At 40.2% G+C, this 14,922-nt stretch overlaps 1 protein-coding gene across 2 annotated transcripts in view; it reads right to left on the reverse strand.

Annotated features, from left to right (window-relative positions):
• Positions 1-14,922, reverse strand: part of ARL15 (ADP ribosylation factor like GTPase 15) — a 419,067-nt gene that overhangs the window by 109,467 nt on the left and 294,678 nt on the right. The gene's annotated exons all lie outside the window — the stretch shown is intronic.

Below are 14,922 nucleotides of genomic sequence, written 5' to 3' on the forward strand. Positions count from 1 at the left end.
CATCACCTGCCGATATAGCTGTGTTAGAAATGTGGAATCTCAGCACCTACCCAGACCTCTTGAATGAGACTCCATACTTTAACGAGATCACCAGATGATTCACATATACATTGAAGCTTGACAAACACTGCTACAAGGGGTCCAAATGGAGATGGGCTACACATACTGAGGACAGAGTTTAGGGGTACAGTTGAGGGGCTAGAGCTGATGATATTGCTGTGAATTAAGAACATAGAGACAATAACCTTTGTCATAAAACTGGAAGACTTTTCAAAGTATGAAGGAAAAAACAGTAGGAGAACTGAGGCCTAGAGCTTAGGAATCGCTCATGGTGAGAGGAATGCTCATACACGGTAAGAGGGAGAAAGAAGAACCGGATTAAAGAAAGAAGAGATTAGAAGGGAGAGGGCAGTACAGTACAAATTAGTGAAAGAGTTGGAATGGCCAAGGCTTCAGGGACAGAGAGGATGGGAACTAAGAATGGGCATTGGAGATGCCTAAAAAGAAGTCTGCAGTTATCCCAGGGGCAGTGGGAAGCAGCTCCGAGGGGTTTAAGCAGGAATGACAAAATTTCAAGATATGGTCCAGATAAAAATTTAAAAGGTCATCTCTTTCCTAGAAGGTAGGTTAAAAGTGAACTATACTAGAGATTATGTGTAAAATTGTAAATGTAGAAACAGACATTGAACTGCTTCCAAAACTATGTCACCAGGCTGACAAATTTTTTTAAATTAATTAATTAATTAATTTATATTTGGCTGCATTGGTTCTTCATTGCTGCACGCTGGCTTTCTCTAGTTGCAGCGAGCGGGGGCTACTCTTTGTTGCGGTGCGCAGGCTTCTCATTGAGGTGGTTTCTCTTGTTGTGGAGCATGGGCTCTGGGCACGCGGGCTTCAGTAGTTGTGGCTCACGGGGTCTAGAGCACAGGCTCAGTAGTTGCAGCACACGGGCTTAGCTGCTCCGTGGCATGTGGGATCTTCCCGGACCAGGGCTCGAACCTGTGTCCCCTGCACTGGCAGGAGGATTCTTAACTACTGGGCCATCAGGGAAGTCCCCTGACAAATTTTTAATTAAGTGCATCTGGTGCGAGCTCCTTGCATCCGTGTCTTCTCTTCATGTAGATCTAGCCTTTTTCTTCCATCCAACTTGAGGAACAGACACACACACACACATATACACATGCACACGCACACACACCATCTTCCTTCCAGAGCCAATGCTTCTTCTAAGCTTTTAATTGAATTCCCAGTCCCAGACCTTTTTCACTTGTCTTTTGAGGACCCACTCACACCTTCTGGATCTTTCTGAGCATCTTAACACCTTTAAAGAGAGTAAGAAGAAGAGACGAAAGATTTTGTGGCTAATGAACCTTCAAAGAAGAAAGGTGGCTCATAGGTGGCCAAAGTCAACTTTCCTTCCATTCAGAAGAGAGCTTTGTGTCCTTTCAGAAATTATTTAACCTCTCTGAGCCCGTTTTTTTCAACTGTAAAACTGAAAACAATAGCTACCACTTCAGGTTCTTAGAATAATTAAATGAGTTGAGTTTTAAGTTGCTTTACTGTAGTGCCTGGTGCATGACAGTTGCTCAAGAAATATTAGCTGATAAAAGATTAGGAATATACATCATCAGGAGTAGGAAAAAAAGAATGAGCTGCTCATTTAATATTTACTTGGTGGTAACTTACACTTAGCATAGAACCAAGATTTTAAATTTATTAAAGGGACACATTTTGTGTGCCTAAGATGAACAGAATAATCTCCTAAAGACAGTTTTATAGCATAGCATCTAACTGTGTCTGGATTTTAATGGTAGATTGTAGCAGGGACATGAAGTGAAAGTCAGCTGAAGAAGAGAAGCCATTAAGGATAAAGAGGGTGAGAGCACCTTAATGCCAGCCCTGAGGTGCTGCTTGATAGATGAGTTCCCCACAATTCCAGAAACACTACCAAGCATAATGGCTGGCATCTCAACCTTTGGGAGGAGTGGTGAATTTTTGAAAGGCTCCAATCAGCTGAGATAAACATGAAATGTTTATGAAGCATGTTTCAAGGTTATTCTGAGGTATCAACAAGAACTGAACACTAGGTGACCTTGCACAAGTTACTTGTTTCTCTGAGTTTTAGTTTGCTCGTCTACAAGGTTGATGGGCTAGATAACCTTTAAATGGCCCTTGTGGTTCTAACAGGATCTGGGAAGAGGAATGGATAATTGAAAAAGAGCCCAGACTACACAGTCAGACCTGGGCTGGAACTCTGGTTCTACCAAGCAGCAGGCAAAGCACTAAATATCCCTGGTTCTCATTAGTCTCCTCTGTAAAATGGGGAAAATAAAACATACATTGCAGAACTACTGAGGAATGAAAGATGTTTCTAAATTATCTGGCATATAACAGACAATTAATGGAACACTCTCAAGAGACTCCCTGATGGTGTGTTAAATATACCTATTGCCAAATTTAAGGTATGGTTATCCCACAAGTGACTAAAAAGCATTTCTTCGGATTTCAAAAACATTTTTCCCTTACAGAAAAGATTCATCCCAGGCTCCTCTTAGAATGTGAGTCAAAGTTCATCCTGAGCATCAAACAGACTTCTAGAATACTTAGATCTATCTACCCACTGTTGAATATGAAGTGTGACATCTTCATCCTAAACAAACCCTTACTGAGGAAGCATGTGTATGTGTGTGTGTGTGTGTGTATGTGTGTGTGTCTCTTACTGATTGCAAAGCTTGACAGTAAGCAATATGGGGTTTACAAAGCTGTGCATGGTTTGGTTCTCTGCTCCTGAGAAGCCAACAATAACTTGCCTCTGTAGGAAGACTAGTACACAATGCCAAAGGATCAAAAACATTATTCAGAGAAGGAAAAATGTGTGACTCCTTCCACAGAATTGTGTGAATTAATTAATGTTTATAAAGAGTTTTCATATGCTCGTGCAAAAGGTGCTTTAAATGTACACATTTTCAAGGGTACTTTATTTTGGCAGACTATATTAGGAACAAACAGGACAGTAAGGAGTATTCTGCGAGGCAAAAAAAGGTTTTAAAGAAAGCACAGATACAAATGTACCCTGCTGAAAAGACAATACTTAAAACCTGTTGTAATCATGATGTAAAAGGATACTTTTAGAGTACGTTTTCTATGTAGATGATAAGCCAGGTGAAGTCTGGAAACACAAATTTTTTAGCTCATGATGGAAAGTCAAGTTCCTCAGTATAAATAAGTTTTAAATAACTTTTTAAAAACACCAAATCAATTTAAAGTGCTAACAGCCTTACCAGGATGTAAATTCTTAAACAATTAGCCTCATTCCCAACAGGATCAAACACAAGCAAGCGGCCAAGACAGTTTAGCTCCTAAGCCTGGTGTGTTCAAAGAGAATCTTGATTTGAGCCGAGCGTGATGTCCAGATGCAGTATAACCCTTCTACACACAGCTCCATGGGAAAGCATTTTCTGGAAACACATGCACCTTGTTTAAAACCAAAGTTTTGCTTCTGAAAAAACTGGATACAAATAGAATTTTAAAAAATTGAATCATACTTCAAATGGCCTGGGGAGGCTCATATCATAGGGGACCCTGTCATGAATGTTTTTGCAAGTGAAAAATTATTGTATGAATTGAAAAATCACCTTTAATTTATATGCTGCATCGATATTTTGGTTTTGTTTTGTAATTATGTGCTTGCTTGTTGTGGCTCATTTTGAACAACTTTCTAAAAAACAAAACCATTTTTTTTTCTTTGAGTATTTAATTAAAAAGATTTCCTTCTTTTAAGTGTAACTTTTAATATATTCTGGGACTAATTCCTTTCACTCCCACCCCTACCACCACCCCCCCAAAAAAACCCTCCATTTTTGAAATTGAAGCTATGGGATTATCTAACTAAATTTATTTTATGGTCATGTTTTAGGAACTCATTTATTCTACTTGGTATGGAATATACAATAGATCCTATTAGATCTAAGCAGAAAGCCATCGGGGCATGGTGTCCCTACCTGCTCTTTGACAGTTGATTTTAAAGGAATTGAAGTGAAGGGATATATAAATTTCCCAGCTTTGTAGCTTGTCCCTGATCAGGTGGGAATGGACAGGACAGAATGAGGAACTTATGCTTGCTTCTGTGTTGAAAATCCACATTTGCTTGGTGTTGAAGCAAATATGCTGCAGACATATTTGCTTCAACTCCAAGAAACTGAGTAATGTTTCACAGTTAAGCAGAGGTTCCCAAACCCTCTTGGATCAATGAATCAATGAATCCCTTAGTCTTTCAGTAATTTTTTCCCTACTGTCACTAGGCCAAAAGAAATACCTAACAGTTCATTTATTAAGTAGTTAGAGTCAAATAACCTACTAAGTATTCATGTCCTAACAACGTAGTAGCACTTTGAAAAAATAATACTCCTAAATTAAAAGAAAAAAAGTATAGTTTAATTTTATTCTTAAATAGCCACACTTACTTACTAAAGGGTGTGTATGCCTATTGGGCAGCACACAACTTTCAAGTCTTGGAATCAGACTGTATACTGCCACCTTCATTTTCTGTTGCACATTAATTACCACGCAGAATTTACCTTTTGACACCTCAATTTCAAAAAAACCCAGCTTTAAAAAGCTATGACATCAAAAGGAAAGTAGCGCCATCTAACGTTGAAACTGTGAACTATCTCAGCCAGTATTTCATTGGGTGTCTGACTGATATCAAATATTACTGTGCTTTCTTCAAAAAAAGAAAAAAAATCCCATAAAATATCCCCTACGCATTGACTGTGGCACCCTGGGGTGCCCCGGCAAACAGTTTGGGAACCACAAGTTCAGCGACACAGCTATTCCCATTTTCCTGAACTGACGGAATGTCATGAGATTTCAGTATCTTTTCAATATACACACGTGCACAGAGCTGAAATCTGTAGTTGCTTCCATGTGCATCTTGTCCCCAGTTAAAATCACTGCCATCTCAGCTAGGTCACATTTTTGAAGACAATCCCTTTATCACAATTCCTACCCTGATATATTTAAAGACAAAATACCATTAAATTTCAGCTTTACTTCCATAAATTTGTATCTGGCCAGTGATTTGATTTAGTTTATACTGGGAAAACATGCTATTTTTTTCACATACCTGAAGTTTTGTGTCGTAGTATAACCTAATGTTGAGTACCAACAGTGTTATTACTGAATCTGCCTTTGTGGGTGTCCACATGTCTAAAATGTAAGATATTACATATTCAGGCATAATGGCTGGACAGTATAGTGCATGAAAAAATTACCAAATGTGTCAACTGCTTTGTGAAAAAGATGTTAAAAGCACTAATTCAGGATAATGTTAAGTAGAAATCTTCCATCTCAATAATAGACACTTCTCTCCAGCAAGCGCTAGTAGCGGTTGCTACAGACAGAATGATCCCAGTCCTAGTCTTTACTCCTGGAACCAAAATGTTGACCCTCTTCCTTCCTTTGCATACAGCCTATTTATTTCCATTTGCTGCCGAGGATAAACCACTAATTCTAGTTTTGCTATCATCTCACGATTTCCTTTTATACCTTTGAAACCAAGCTCCAGTCATAAATTCAACTACTGTCCTGCCTATTTCAACTTTCTGCATGTTCATTTCATATTGCTTTTGTTCTGGGTTTCCCTTCCCTCTTCACAGTTTTATCTGTGCCCTTCCTTTCCTCTCTCTGCTACTTTCAAAAGCCTCCCACACAATCCTAGGTAATAGCAATTTTAAAAGAATGCCCTTGGGTGGAATAATAATCAGCCTTCATGATTAGAGTCAGGTCCTGGCTGAATCTGGGATGTAGGACCAAAGCAGTCTGTAGCCCCAGAAGAACAGAATTAGAGGGAAAACTGCACTCAGTTTGTTAAGCGTGGCATTTTTTAATCAGCAAGGCACAGACCCTTATTACCAACGTGGATTGAAATGAACTAATTCTAATGGCAGTGTGTCCATGGTCAAGATATTTGTGGTTCACTGAGGCAAGGAAGTTCATAGGTCCTAACCCAATCCAGTGGGGACAACAGAAATGTGCTGAAAGAGACTGGAAAAAACCACACCATTAAAGATATCACCCTGTAATCACTGAAAAGACAGCAGTGCTGGGCCCTTATTCTTTTCTTTAACAAGATTTGTATTTTGTTACTTTTAAACATTCTGTCATACATAGTATTCTATCTCAGGAATACTTTAGCTCACATAATGACATTTAACAAAAAAAAGTAACAAAAAACCTAGAAGCCTTTTCTAGTGCCAAGCTCATTTAGAAAGTTTAGCTTCTGACTAATGCAATGATGCAATGTAACAATACCAAATTCTTTCCTAATATTTAGGAGTAAGTGATTACTTGTGGATACTGTAATGTTTCCTAACAAACCAAGTGTTTCAGGGACAGACCACCCAAATGTATTATTATATAAAGATGTCAGTTACATAATTACATGAGAAAACAACACATTTTACTTTTTTGTTTTTTAACAACAATTATCCTCTCTGGGGAAGATGGGCTGAATTAGCTGCTTAGCAAAGTGCCTCCTAGGGGCTCCAATTATCTCGGACACATTTAAACTGGAACCTTGATAATGTACATTTAACATGAGGAAAATGAAAATGTCTTTCCTTCTCTCCCCATCTCCCACTCCTGCCATGTCTGAAGTGACTTTGCTGAGACCACCAACAGTGAAGATGCATTTAAAAACTCCAACTCAACTTTAACCATGAACCATACACCAGTTGCCTTGCTGTAAAATTTTTTAGAATTATCTATTTGAAAGGTATTATACTGATTCCATTCTTTAAAAGTAACCGGAAATATTTTTAAAATGTGAGTGTCCAGTTGCATTTAATTCAGATGGCATTTATAAACATCTGTGTACATGAGGGGTATACAATAGTCTTAAAAATGATTATACTGCTCCCTTATAAAACATAAAAGTATTTGCTTTAACTATTTGATGCCTCACTACTCATATATTTCAGTATTTTGGCAGACACACCTGCTGAGCCTCCAATGTCAGAGAAAAGAGTTCTTCTGGTAATATCCAAATTCGCAAGATAGCTACAGATCAGCCACCTTTGAGTGTAGCTTATCATAATTTATCAGTGAAATAAAGATGGCAAAGGGAGAGGATGTTTTCATCAAAATGCTGGGTGTTTCTCAATGGGGTGCTATTGGCATTTGTGATATGATAATTCTTCCTTGTGGTGGGACTGGCCTTGTCCCGGCATCCCTGGCCCTTCCCCACAAAATGCCAGTAGTGTTCCCCAGTCATGGTGATGATCAAAACAGTCCCATACATTTCCAAAAGTCCCCTAAGCAGGAAGAGTACTGCCTTCAGTGGGAAACCACTGACCCAAAGAGTTCCTACCGAAAAGAGAAACAAAACCAGAATAATGGTGAAGTCTGCTAAAGCTTCATTACGTGGTTGAAAAGGGGGAGAGGGAGTGGTTTCTTAATAATTGTATGTAACTTTACTTCCTCATCTTTCAGTTTATTTGTAAGAGGTTTATCTCCCAGGGGGATTATACATTATCAGTGATTCTCAAAGGCTTCCTCAGAGGAGGACATACAGGCACATAAGCCTGAACAGTATGTCTAGAGGAATAAGCATAAGAAGCTCACGCTTTTGGGTGACCTCGTCCCTGCCTCCTGGCTACTCAAAGTTCTCTGCTGTGGTACCACACCCAGGTCTCCCCTCCCGCCAGAGATACCCCATCTCTCAAGTTACCCCTCGTTTCTAATTCTGCCCCATGAACATTTCTGATGCAACAGCAAAACATTAGGAAAGCAATCTGATTAAGTCAAATTATATTATATTCTGAAAAATTGATATTTTTTCCCCTTTGGCATTTTTCATTAACCCCAAACCACTTCTACTTGATGTACTTTGTTCAAGGCAGGGTGAAAGGAAAGAAGAGCTGGAAGAAAAACACTTAAAATTTTCTATCTAAATTAGGTGCATGTAAATATACCTAGGAAGAAAAGGATAAAAAAGCACTTGTAGTAGCCAGTATTTACCTTCAAAAAAGAGTTTGAGAGTCAACTGGGATATTAGACTCAGCAGAAAAATTTTCTGCAGCCTTTCTGAAAATTCCTAGATAAGCCAGGGGCACCAAAGCAGTTATACTACCTATGTCTATGTCCTAGAGATAACTCTGGTGAAGAAAAAAAAAAAAATCCAATAATATATGAATAATGCTTTGGCTCTTACAAGGAGTTTTCACACTCCTCATCTCATGTAATCCTTACAGCTACACAGTGAAGAAATAATCATTATTACCTCTCGAAAATAGGGGAGGAAATCAAAGCTCAGAATGATAGAAGTACTGGTAAATAGCTGGCAAACTGTCTTGAGATAGAAGAGTTTATTTATTGACGTCTTTTGGAACCATACTGCTGTCCTTTCCTACCACCCAGGAGATGGCAGGTGGAGGGATGGGGGACTTGATTCAGTGCAGGGTAGTCTCTTTAATGATTGATGAAGGAGGAGAGGCAAACTGGGCAGCCCTCAACAACACTTGCCAATGGGGGTTGGGAGTGGGATGTGGTCACATAAGCACTGCTTTCCCTTATTAGGGTGAAGACTCAACCACGCCCCTCCCATTTAGTGACGTCTCTTAGTTGTTATCTTGCTTGAGAATTTGTAAGTAATGTTTTCAGAAAATGTATTGATTTGCCTCCTTCCTCTTTCCTTACTTACTTAGCTGACTCTAGAAATGTTCAAATTCACTGTATAAGAGGGATGTTAATGAATGGCTTGCCATTTGTGCCTAATGATCATTTCTGTTGTGAATCCAGAATTTTTCCACTTATGAATCAACTTTTAATTACAATTGATAAAGATGCATTATTCCAGGACCTCTTTTGGGTGCTATGGGCATATACAGAGAGTAAGACAAAGTTCCTACCCTTAACAAGACTACCCATACTACTACCAAGACTACCCATAGCTATAACCCTGTGAGATGGGCGGGACAGGTTTTAATCTTCCCATTTTTGCAGATGGGAAGAAAGAGAAGTTCAGGGATGTTGAATGACTTGCACACATTCTGTGCAGTTCAACAAATATTTATTAAGCCTTTGCTATATGTGTCAGACACTGTGCTAGGTGCTGGCAGAATAGGCAAATCAAGAGATCTTTTCAAAACTGTGTTGCAAATGCTATAGATCACAGTCTGTCCAGAGGTCTTAGGGGTACAGGGGAGATCAATCCTAGGGTTTGAGAAAGGCCTCCTTTGAGGGAAGGCACTTCTAAGGAGTCAAGACTGAATATATAAATGTGTCAGACTAACTTTGCTGTAGGTTTTATTTGATTAAAATACCAAATTGATAATAAAAACTTGGGTCGAGCCAAGGAAATAAACCAATTAACTTAAAGTTTACTAAATGAGCCTACTCTTATAAAAACAAATTATGAAGAAATTTCAGCTATTCAAAAACGCTTTCAAATCAACCCAACTTTTTAACCAACCTAGATTTTGATTCTCCTGCAATGTACAGCGAGATCACTTTCCAACGTTACTACTTCAAATATGGTGAACAATAAACTTCCCATCTACCACTGGACCAACTGATGCTGTAAGGCAATTATTTTTGCTCAACCTAGGAAATCAACTCAACAAAGTTCTGCCTTTTACACTGTAAATCTAATTCATGAACATCCTACAAACTAATTCCTCCAAATAATCTCAGTCTTCTTTTTTCATTTCCTGAGCTAAGAAGAGTTCCTGAATCTGAGCTCCTCTCCTTCAGATTCCTCATTTTTCCATTATTTGATACATACCCATCACCAACAGCTGTCTTTGTTTATCACTCTGGCCACATTGTCCAAAAATCTCCAAACGGTGCAAAGTCTCCTTGTTGCCCTCTTAAAAGTCCCCTTTCCTGGCTGTCTTTATGGAACCGAATGGAAGGTCCATTTACTTCCTGATGACTAGCACACTTTCCCATACCACTTCTTTTTCTCTCTCCCTAAATCTTCATTAGCTGAGAATTTTCAATAAAGATCCAAATGGCAACAGATTATACAATCATAGCATCGCAGCCTGTGAGAAATGGAAGGGACTTCAGAGATCATCTAATTCAACAGCTCTTCAGATCTTCAGCCATTACTGTGGTAAGAGGCAGGAGGCTGATGGTCAGGCAGGACTTAGGATTGGTCCTCACCTCCTATTTAACCATAACAATTCCACTTTAATCTGTTTTCCTAATTATGCTACTAAGTACAATTTTATTTTAAAAAGAAGATAAAAACAAGGATGATGGTGCGGATCTCTGCTTAAAAAAAAGAAATGGAAAACCACTAATCTGTTTCTGAACATGCTGAGTTCTTTAAATAGAGTCTGATGTGAATCTCGCAAAAATTTGTGATTAACAAAGGGTCTTTAAAGGCCTAGTCTCTTAGTAGTTCTAATCTTTCACTTTAAGAACTGGCCTTGGCCACCTAGAAAAGAGATAATGTGATTTATTGATGGATGTGCTGGAAGAGGAATAAAGAGACTCATGTTTTACTGCTGGTTTTTCCATTAGCGAGCTGCTAAGCCACTTAACCTCCCCGGCCTCAGTTTCCTTGTCTGTAGAACAAGAAACTGGGCTCCACTCAGGCATTTTTCTGGCTTCACAATTCTATGTTCTATGAACAAGATTTCATATTTGTGAGTGGGGGACTGAGCCCACTTTCTCCCTCCTTTCCCCATCTCTTGAATAATGTATCTTTCTTTTCCAAAGAGGGAAAAACGTATCCAGGGACATCAGCAAAAAAGCACCAGCTTTCATTCAATCTAACACCAAGACGAATGGAATGTTTACAGACAGACTGGCTGGCCTCAGCCCTTTAGTTTCTCTCCTTTTATCTTTCTAATCCTCCTTTCAATCTGTCACCCCCTCACATCTCTTTCCTTCCTTCTTAGTGCTGCTCCAGCTAAGTTGAACCTACCTCTAAGTGGCTACTGTGCACGAGGCACTGCGGTTCAGCACTCGAGTTATGTAAAGATGAGTGAGACGCAGCCCTGTATGTATTAAGGGCCTTCAGTGTTTTAGGAGGATGACACTGGCAGAAATATAAAGGACAGGTTAGAGATGCAAAAGAACAGAAGTGGAATATTTATGTAAGAGATGAAGGCATGAAATAGTCTTTGACTTAAAATCCACTAAACTTGAGAACTGACTGGGCAGTGGAGGGAAGCCACTCAATATTCATTAATCGAGTCAATGAGCACTTAGTGTTCCAGGCACTGTACTAGATGCTGCAGGTGCAGAAAGGAAGGGCATCGTGCCTGCGCATGCCCGATAGGAGAGATGGACATGGGTGACGGGTTTGGTATCCAGGAGAAAAAGAACACCACCCAGGAGAGGGAGCGCGTCATGTCAAAAACAGCAGGGATGGGGTAAGATGAGAGAGAATAATAAAACTCCAGTTAGAAAAATGAAGTTATTTAATGTGATGATATTAAGGGGATGTCAGGACTAAAGGGGTATTAGGACATTCATGTGAAACACAGTCAAATGAGCATTTGGATCTAGAGTCAGGAGGGAGTCAGTGACATCAAGGTGAAGATGTTGTTAAAGGTAGAGCCATGAAGTGGAAGCAAGCTCCCAGGGAGAAAGAATAGAGAAGGAGGAGAAGGCTGCAGGACCGAACCCACCAAGTGCCTACACTCCAGGGGTAGAGAGGACAAGAAAACCGAGTGAAGAAGACGGTGAGAAGAAATGTAGGAAAAGAAGTAGGGGTGTGCAATGCCAAAATCAACCAACAAAGAGAACTTTGAAAGGAAAGAAGTATTAAAAAAATAACTGGGAGCAGAGATGTCAAGCAGGGCTGCGAGAGAAAAGTAGCCATAAGACTGCACAGTCAGCATTAAAGACCTTTAAGGGAGCAGCTTCACCTCATGTCTATATGGGGTCCAGGAGGATCTTCCTTCGAGAAAATTGGCAATAAAGGGAATGAGGTGCTGCACAGTAGACCGAGGTCTGAGAGACTCAAGAAACATTCGTTCTTTCTTTCCTTTTACTTTTTCTTCTTTTTGAGTTTGGAGGAGGGTTGAGCAGCCTTCCAGGCCAAGGAAAAGAAATGAGCCTGCTACAAATTCTCATCACCGTGCATCCCCAACGGAAAACGAAGATGCCAAATCTAAGGTAGGGGCTTTCAATCTTTTGAAACACGTCCTTCTGATCATCTAGCTACATGTGGTGGTGGAGGTGGTGACAGTGATCTGGAAAAATGAAATGGGACCCTGAGCCTGCCTGCCACAGTGCCTGGATGGATTCTCTCCACAACTGGGGCACATCTGGGGTGGTCCATCAGGCTTTAACTGAAAAAGACAAACTGCTCCCCTCCAGAAGAGTTGAAACTGAGGAAAACAGTTGCCGATGTGACAACTGATGTAGAAAGATGTACAATAAATTTTAACACACCTTCGGTAGAAAAAATAAGCAGATGGGTTTCAAATGCGTCCCTTGAATCCAAGTCTGAAGTGCAGATCTGAAGTGACAGGTGATTGAACTGCCTCTCACATGAACCATTACAAGTGGGCTACAAGTTACACAGATGCAGACGTTTATTTAAAGGTGAATATTGCTTCTCCTAAGCGACACTGGGAAGGTTAGCTGAAAGTGGCAGTAGCGGTAAGCAGAATGGTATAGATATTATTTCCAGCATCTGCAATACATGTTAAGACACACATATGTGTATGTATATAAATACATATAACTATATATATGAACTCATTTTACATGTATTAGTTCATTTTACACATATTAATTCATTTAATCCTCCTAGCTCTATGAGGCAAGTCCAATGATCATTCTTATTTTACATAGAAAGTGAGAGAGACCCAGAGAGGTTAAATACCACCCACAAGGTCATCAAGCTAATAAGTGGGAGAGCAGGGACTTAAAGCCAGTTCTGCCCCCCTCCTAAGTCCATGCCACATTGCAGGCAAGAAGCCATGCCAGGACTTGGATGCTGCCACAGCCCACATCCTACTTGGGAGAGACCAAGCTGGGATCTGACTAGTCACTTTGCCCCCTCTCCTCTAAAGCAAAAACGAAGATAATATGTTTTCCATTTTAAAAGAAAATCAACCCATTAGGACAAAAGTCTCCTAAGAATGGCTGCCCCTATTTCCATACACCAAGATTCTGGATGGCAAGTCCTGCAGCTCAAGTTTAACAAATGACTTAGCCCCTCCCTGCGTGCACACAACAATCAACATGTTTCTTCAAGTCAGCTACTTCTTCTAAGTTGTTCATACCCTATTGTCTCTCCTCCCATATAGAAAACAAAAACTCCCCTGCCCTATGCCTAACCAAAAAAACATAAACCATAATCTGACCCAAACATATCTGTCTTGATTTGTATAAACATTTTCAAATTTCTCTCTATAAACCCTTCCTTGAACATGAATTTAGTGCTGACATAGTAGATTTCATAGCAATCCCACATTCAAGGTGGGCTTCGTGGGTGTGTGACCTGTGCAGTTGGCCACAGACCTGCTGTCAAAAGGGGCCCAGGCTTGGAAGCACTCTGCACTTAATTTAATGCCCTGCTGTCGCCATCTTGAAATTCTTAATTTTATCTTTGACCTTGTGTTTTGGAAATGAAGTCTGATGGAACAATGCAGCAGGCGCATGAGCAGGGGGAGATACACAGAAGATGGAAAAAGCTTTATATTTTACTACCTTTAATGGCTCTTTTGGCTTGCTTTTTGAACAAAGGGATCTGCCTTTTTACTGGGCCCTGCAAACTATGCAGCCAGCCCTGCCTATCACCTTTTGCCCCCAAATGGGTTTTGCGTGTTTGGGTCCTCCAACCACCACTCCACTCTCCCCATTATTCATTTCCTTGCATTGTGGACGTTAATAAATTATGCACACTTTTGAGGGGAGCGCCTCTATCATTTTCATCTCTGTATCACAAGCTCCCCACATCCAAGTGCCTAACAGTGCGAAGAACACTGAAGGTACTTGAAACTTGTTTGTAAAGTCAGCACACCACCCCAATTAGATAATTCTTAACTTTTCCATGATGATCACAACTGCATCGTTCTACATTATAAAATCTATGTGGTTCCCAGAACACTATAAAGTACCAACCTTCTCTTTCTATAAAAGGCGACAAAAATAATGACTTCTTCCCTACTTGCTCATAAGAAAAAAACACTTCGTATTAATAAAACAATAAGTGGCAGGGTATTAGATTTGTTTTTTTAAAATTATTTTTGTTTTATTTTATTATTATTATTTTTGGCTGCGCTGGGTCTTCGTTGCTGTGCGCGGGCTTTCCCTAGTTGTGGCGAGCGGGGGCTACTCTTTGTTGTGGTGCACGGGCTTCTCATTGCGGTGGCTTCTCTTGTTGTGGAGCACAGGCTCTAGGCATGTGGGCTTCAGTAGTTGCAGCACGTGGGCTCAGTAGTTGCGGCACATGGGCTCAGTAGTTGTGGCACGCGGGATTCAGTAGTTGCGGCGTGTGGGCTCAGTAGTTGTGGCGCACGGGCTTAGTTGCTCCACAGCATGTGGGATCTTCCCGGACCAGGGGTCAAACCCGTGTCCCCTGCATTGGCAGGCAGACTCTTAACCACTGTGCCACCAGGGAAGTCCTAGATTTGTTTTTAAGGGCTTTATTTCCTTTTAATTTTTTGTTAAATCTGAGCATCAAAGCATTTTTTGGAAGTTTACTGTTCCAGCATCTAAGATTCCAAAACATGGCAACTGACTTTTCCTAAGGGTTGAACGCTGCTTCATGCAATTCTTAATTTGAGTCAACAAATGGCTGAGGGAACATCCCCAAATGTTTATCTCTCAGGGGGAGCAAATGTAACTACCAGCCTCTGGCAGTCCAGAGGCAAATAACTGAGGTCAAGTTTCCATCTCTGATTCCTAGCACTGTTACACCTTGTACTATTGCTGGATTCTCATGCTGGC

The sequence above is a fragment of the Balaenoptera musculus genome, chromosome 3 (assembly GCF_009873245.2).
Source record: "Balaenoptera musculus isolate JJ_BM4_2016_0621 chromosome 3, mBalMus1.pri.v3, whole genome shotgun sequence".
Taxonomy (NCBI): Eukaryota; Metazoa; Chordata; class Mammalia; order Artiodactyla; family Balaenopteridae; genus Balaenoptera; species Balaenoptera musculus.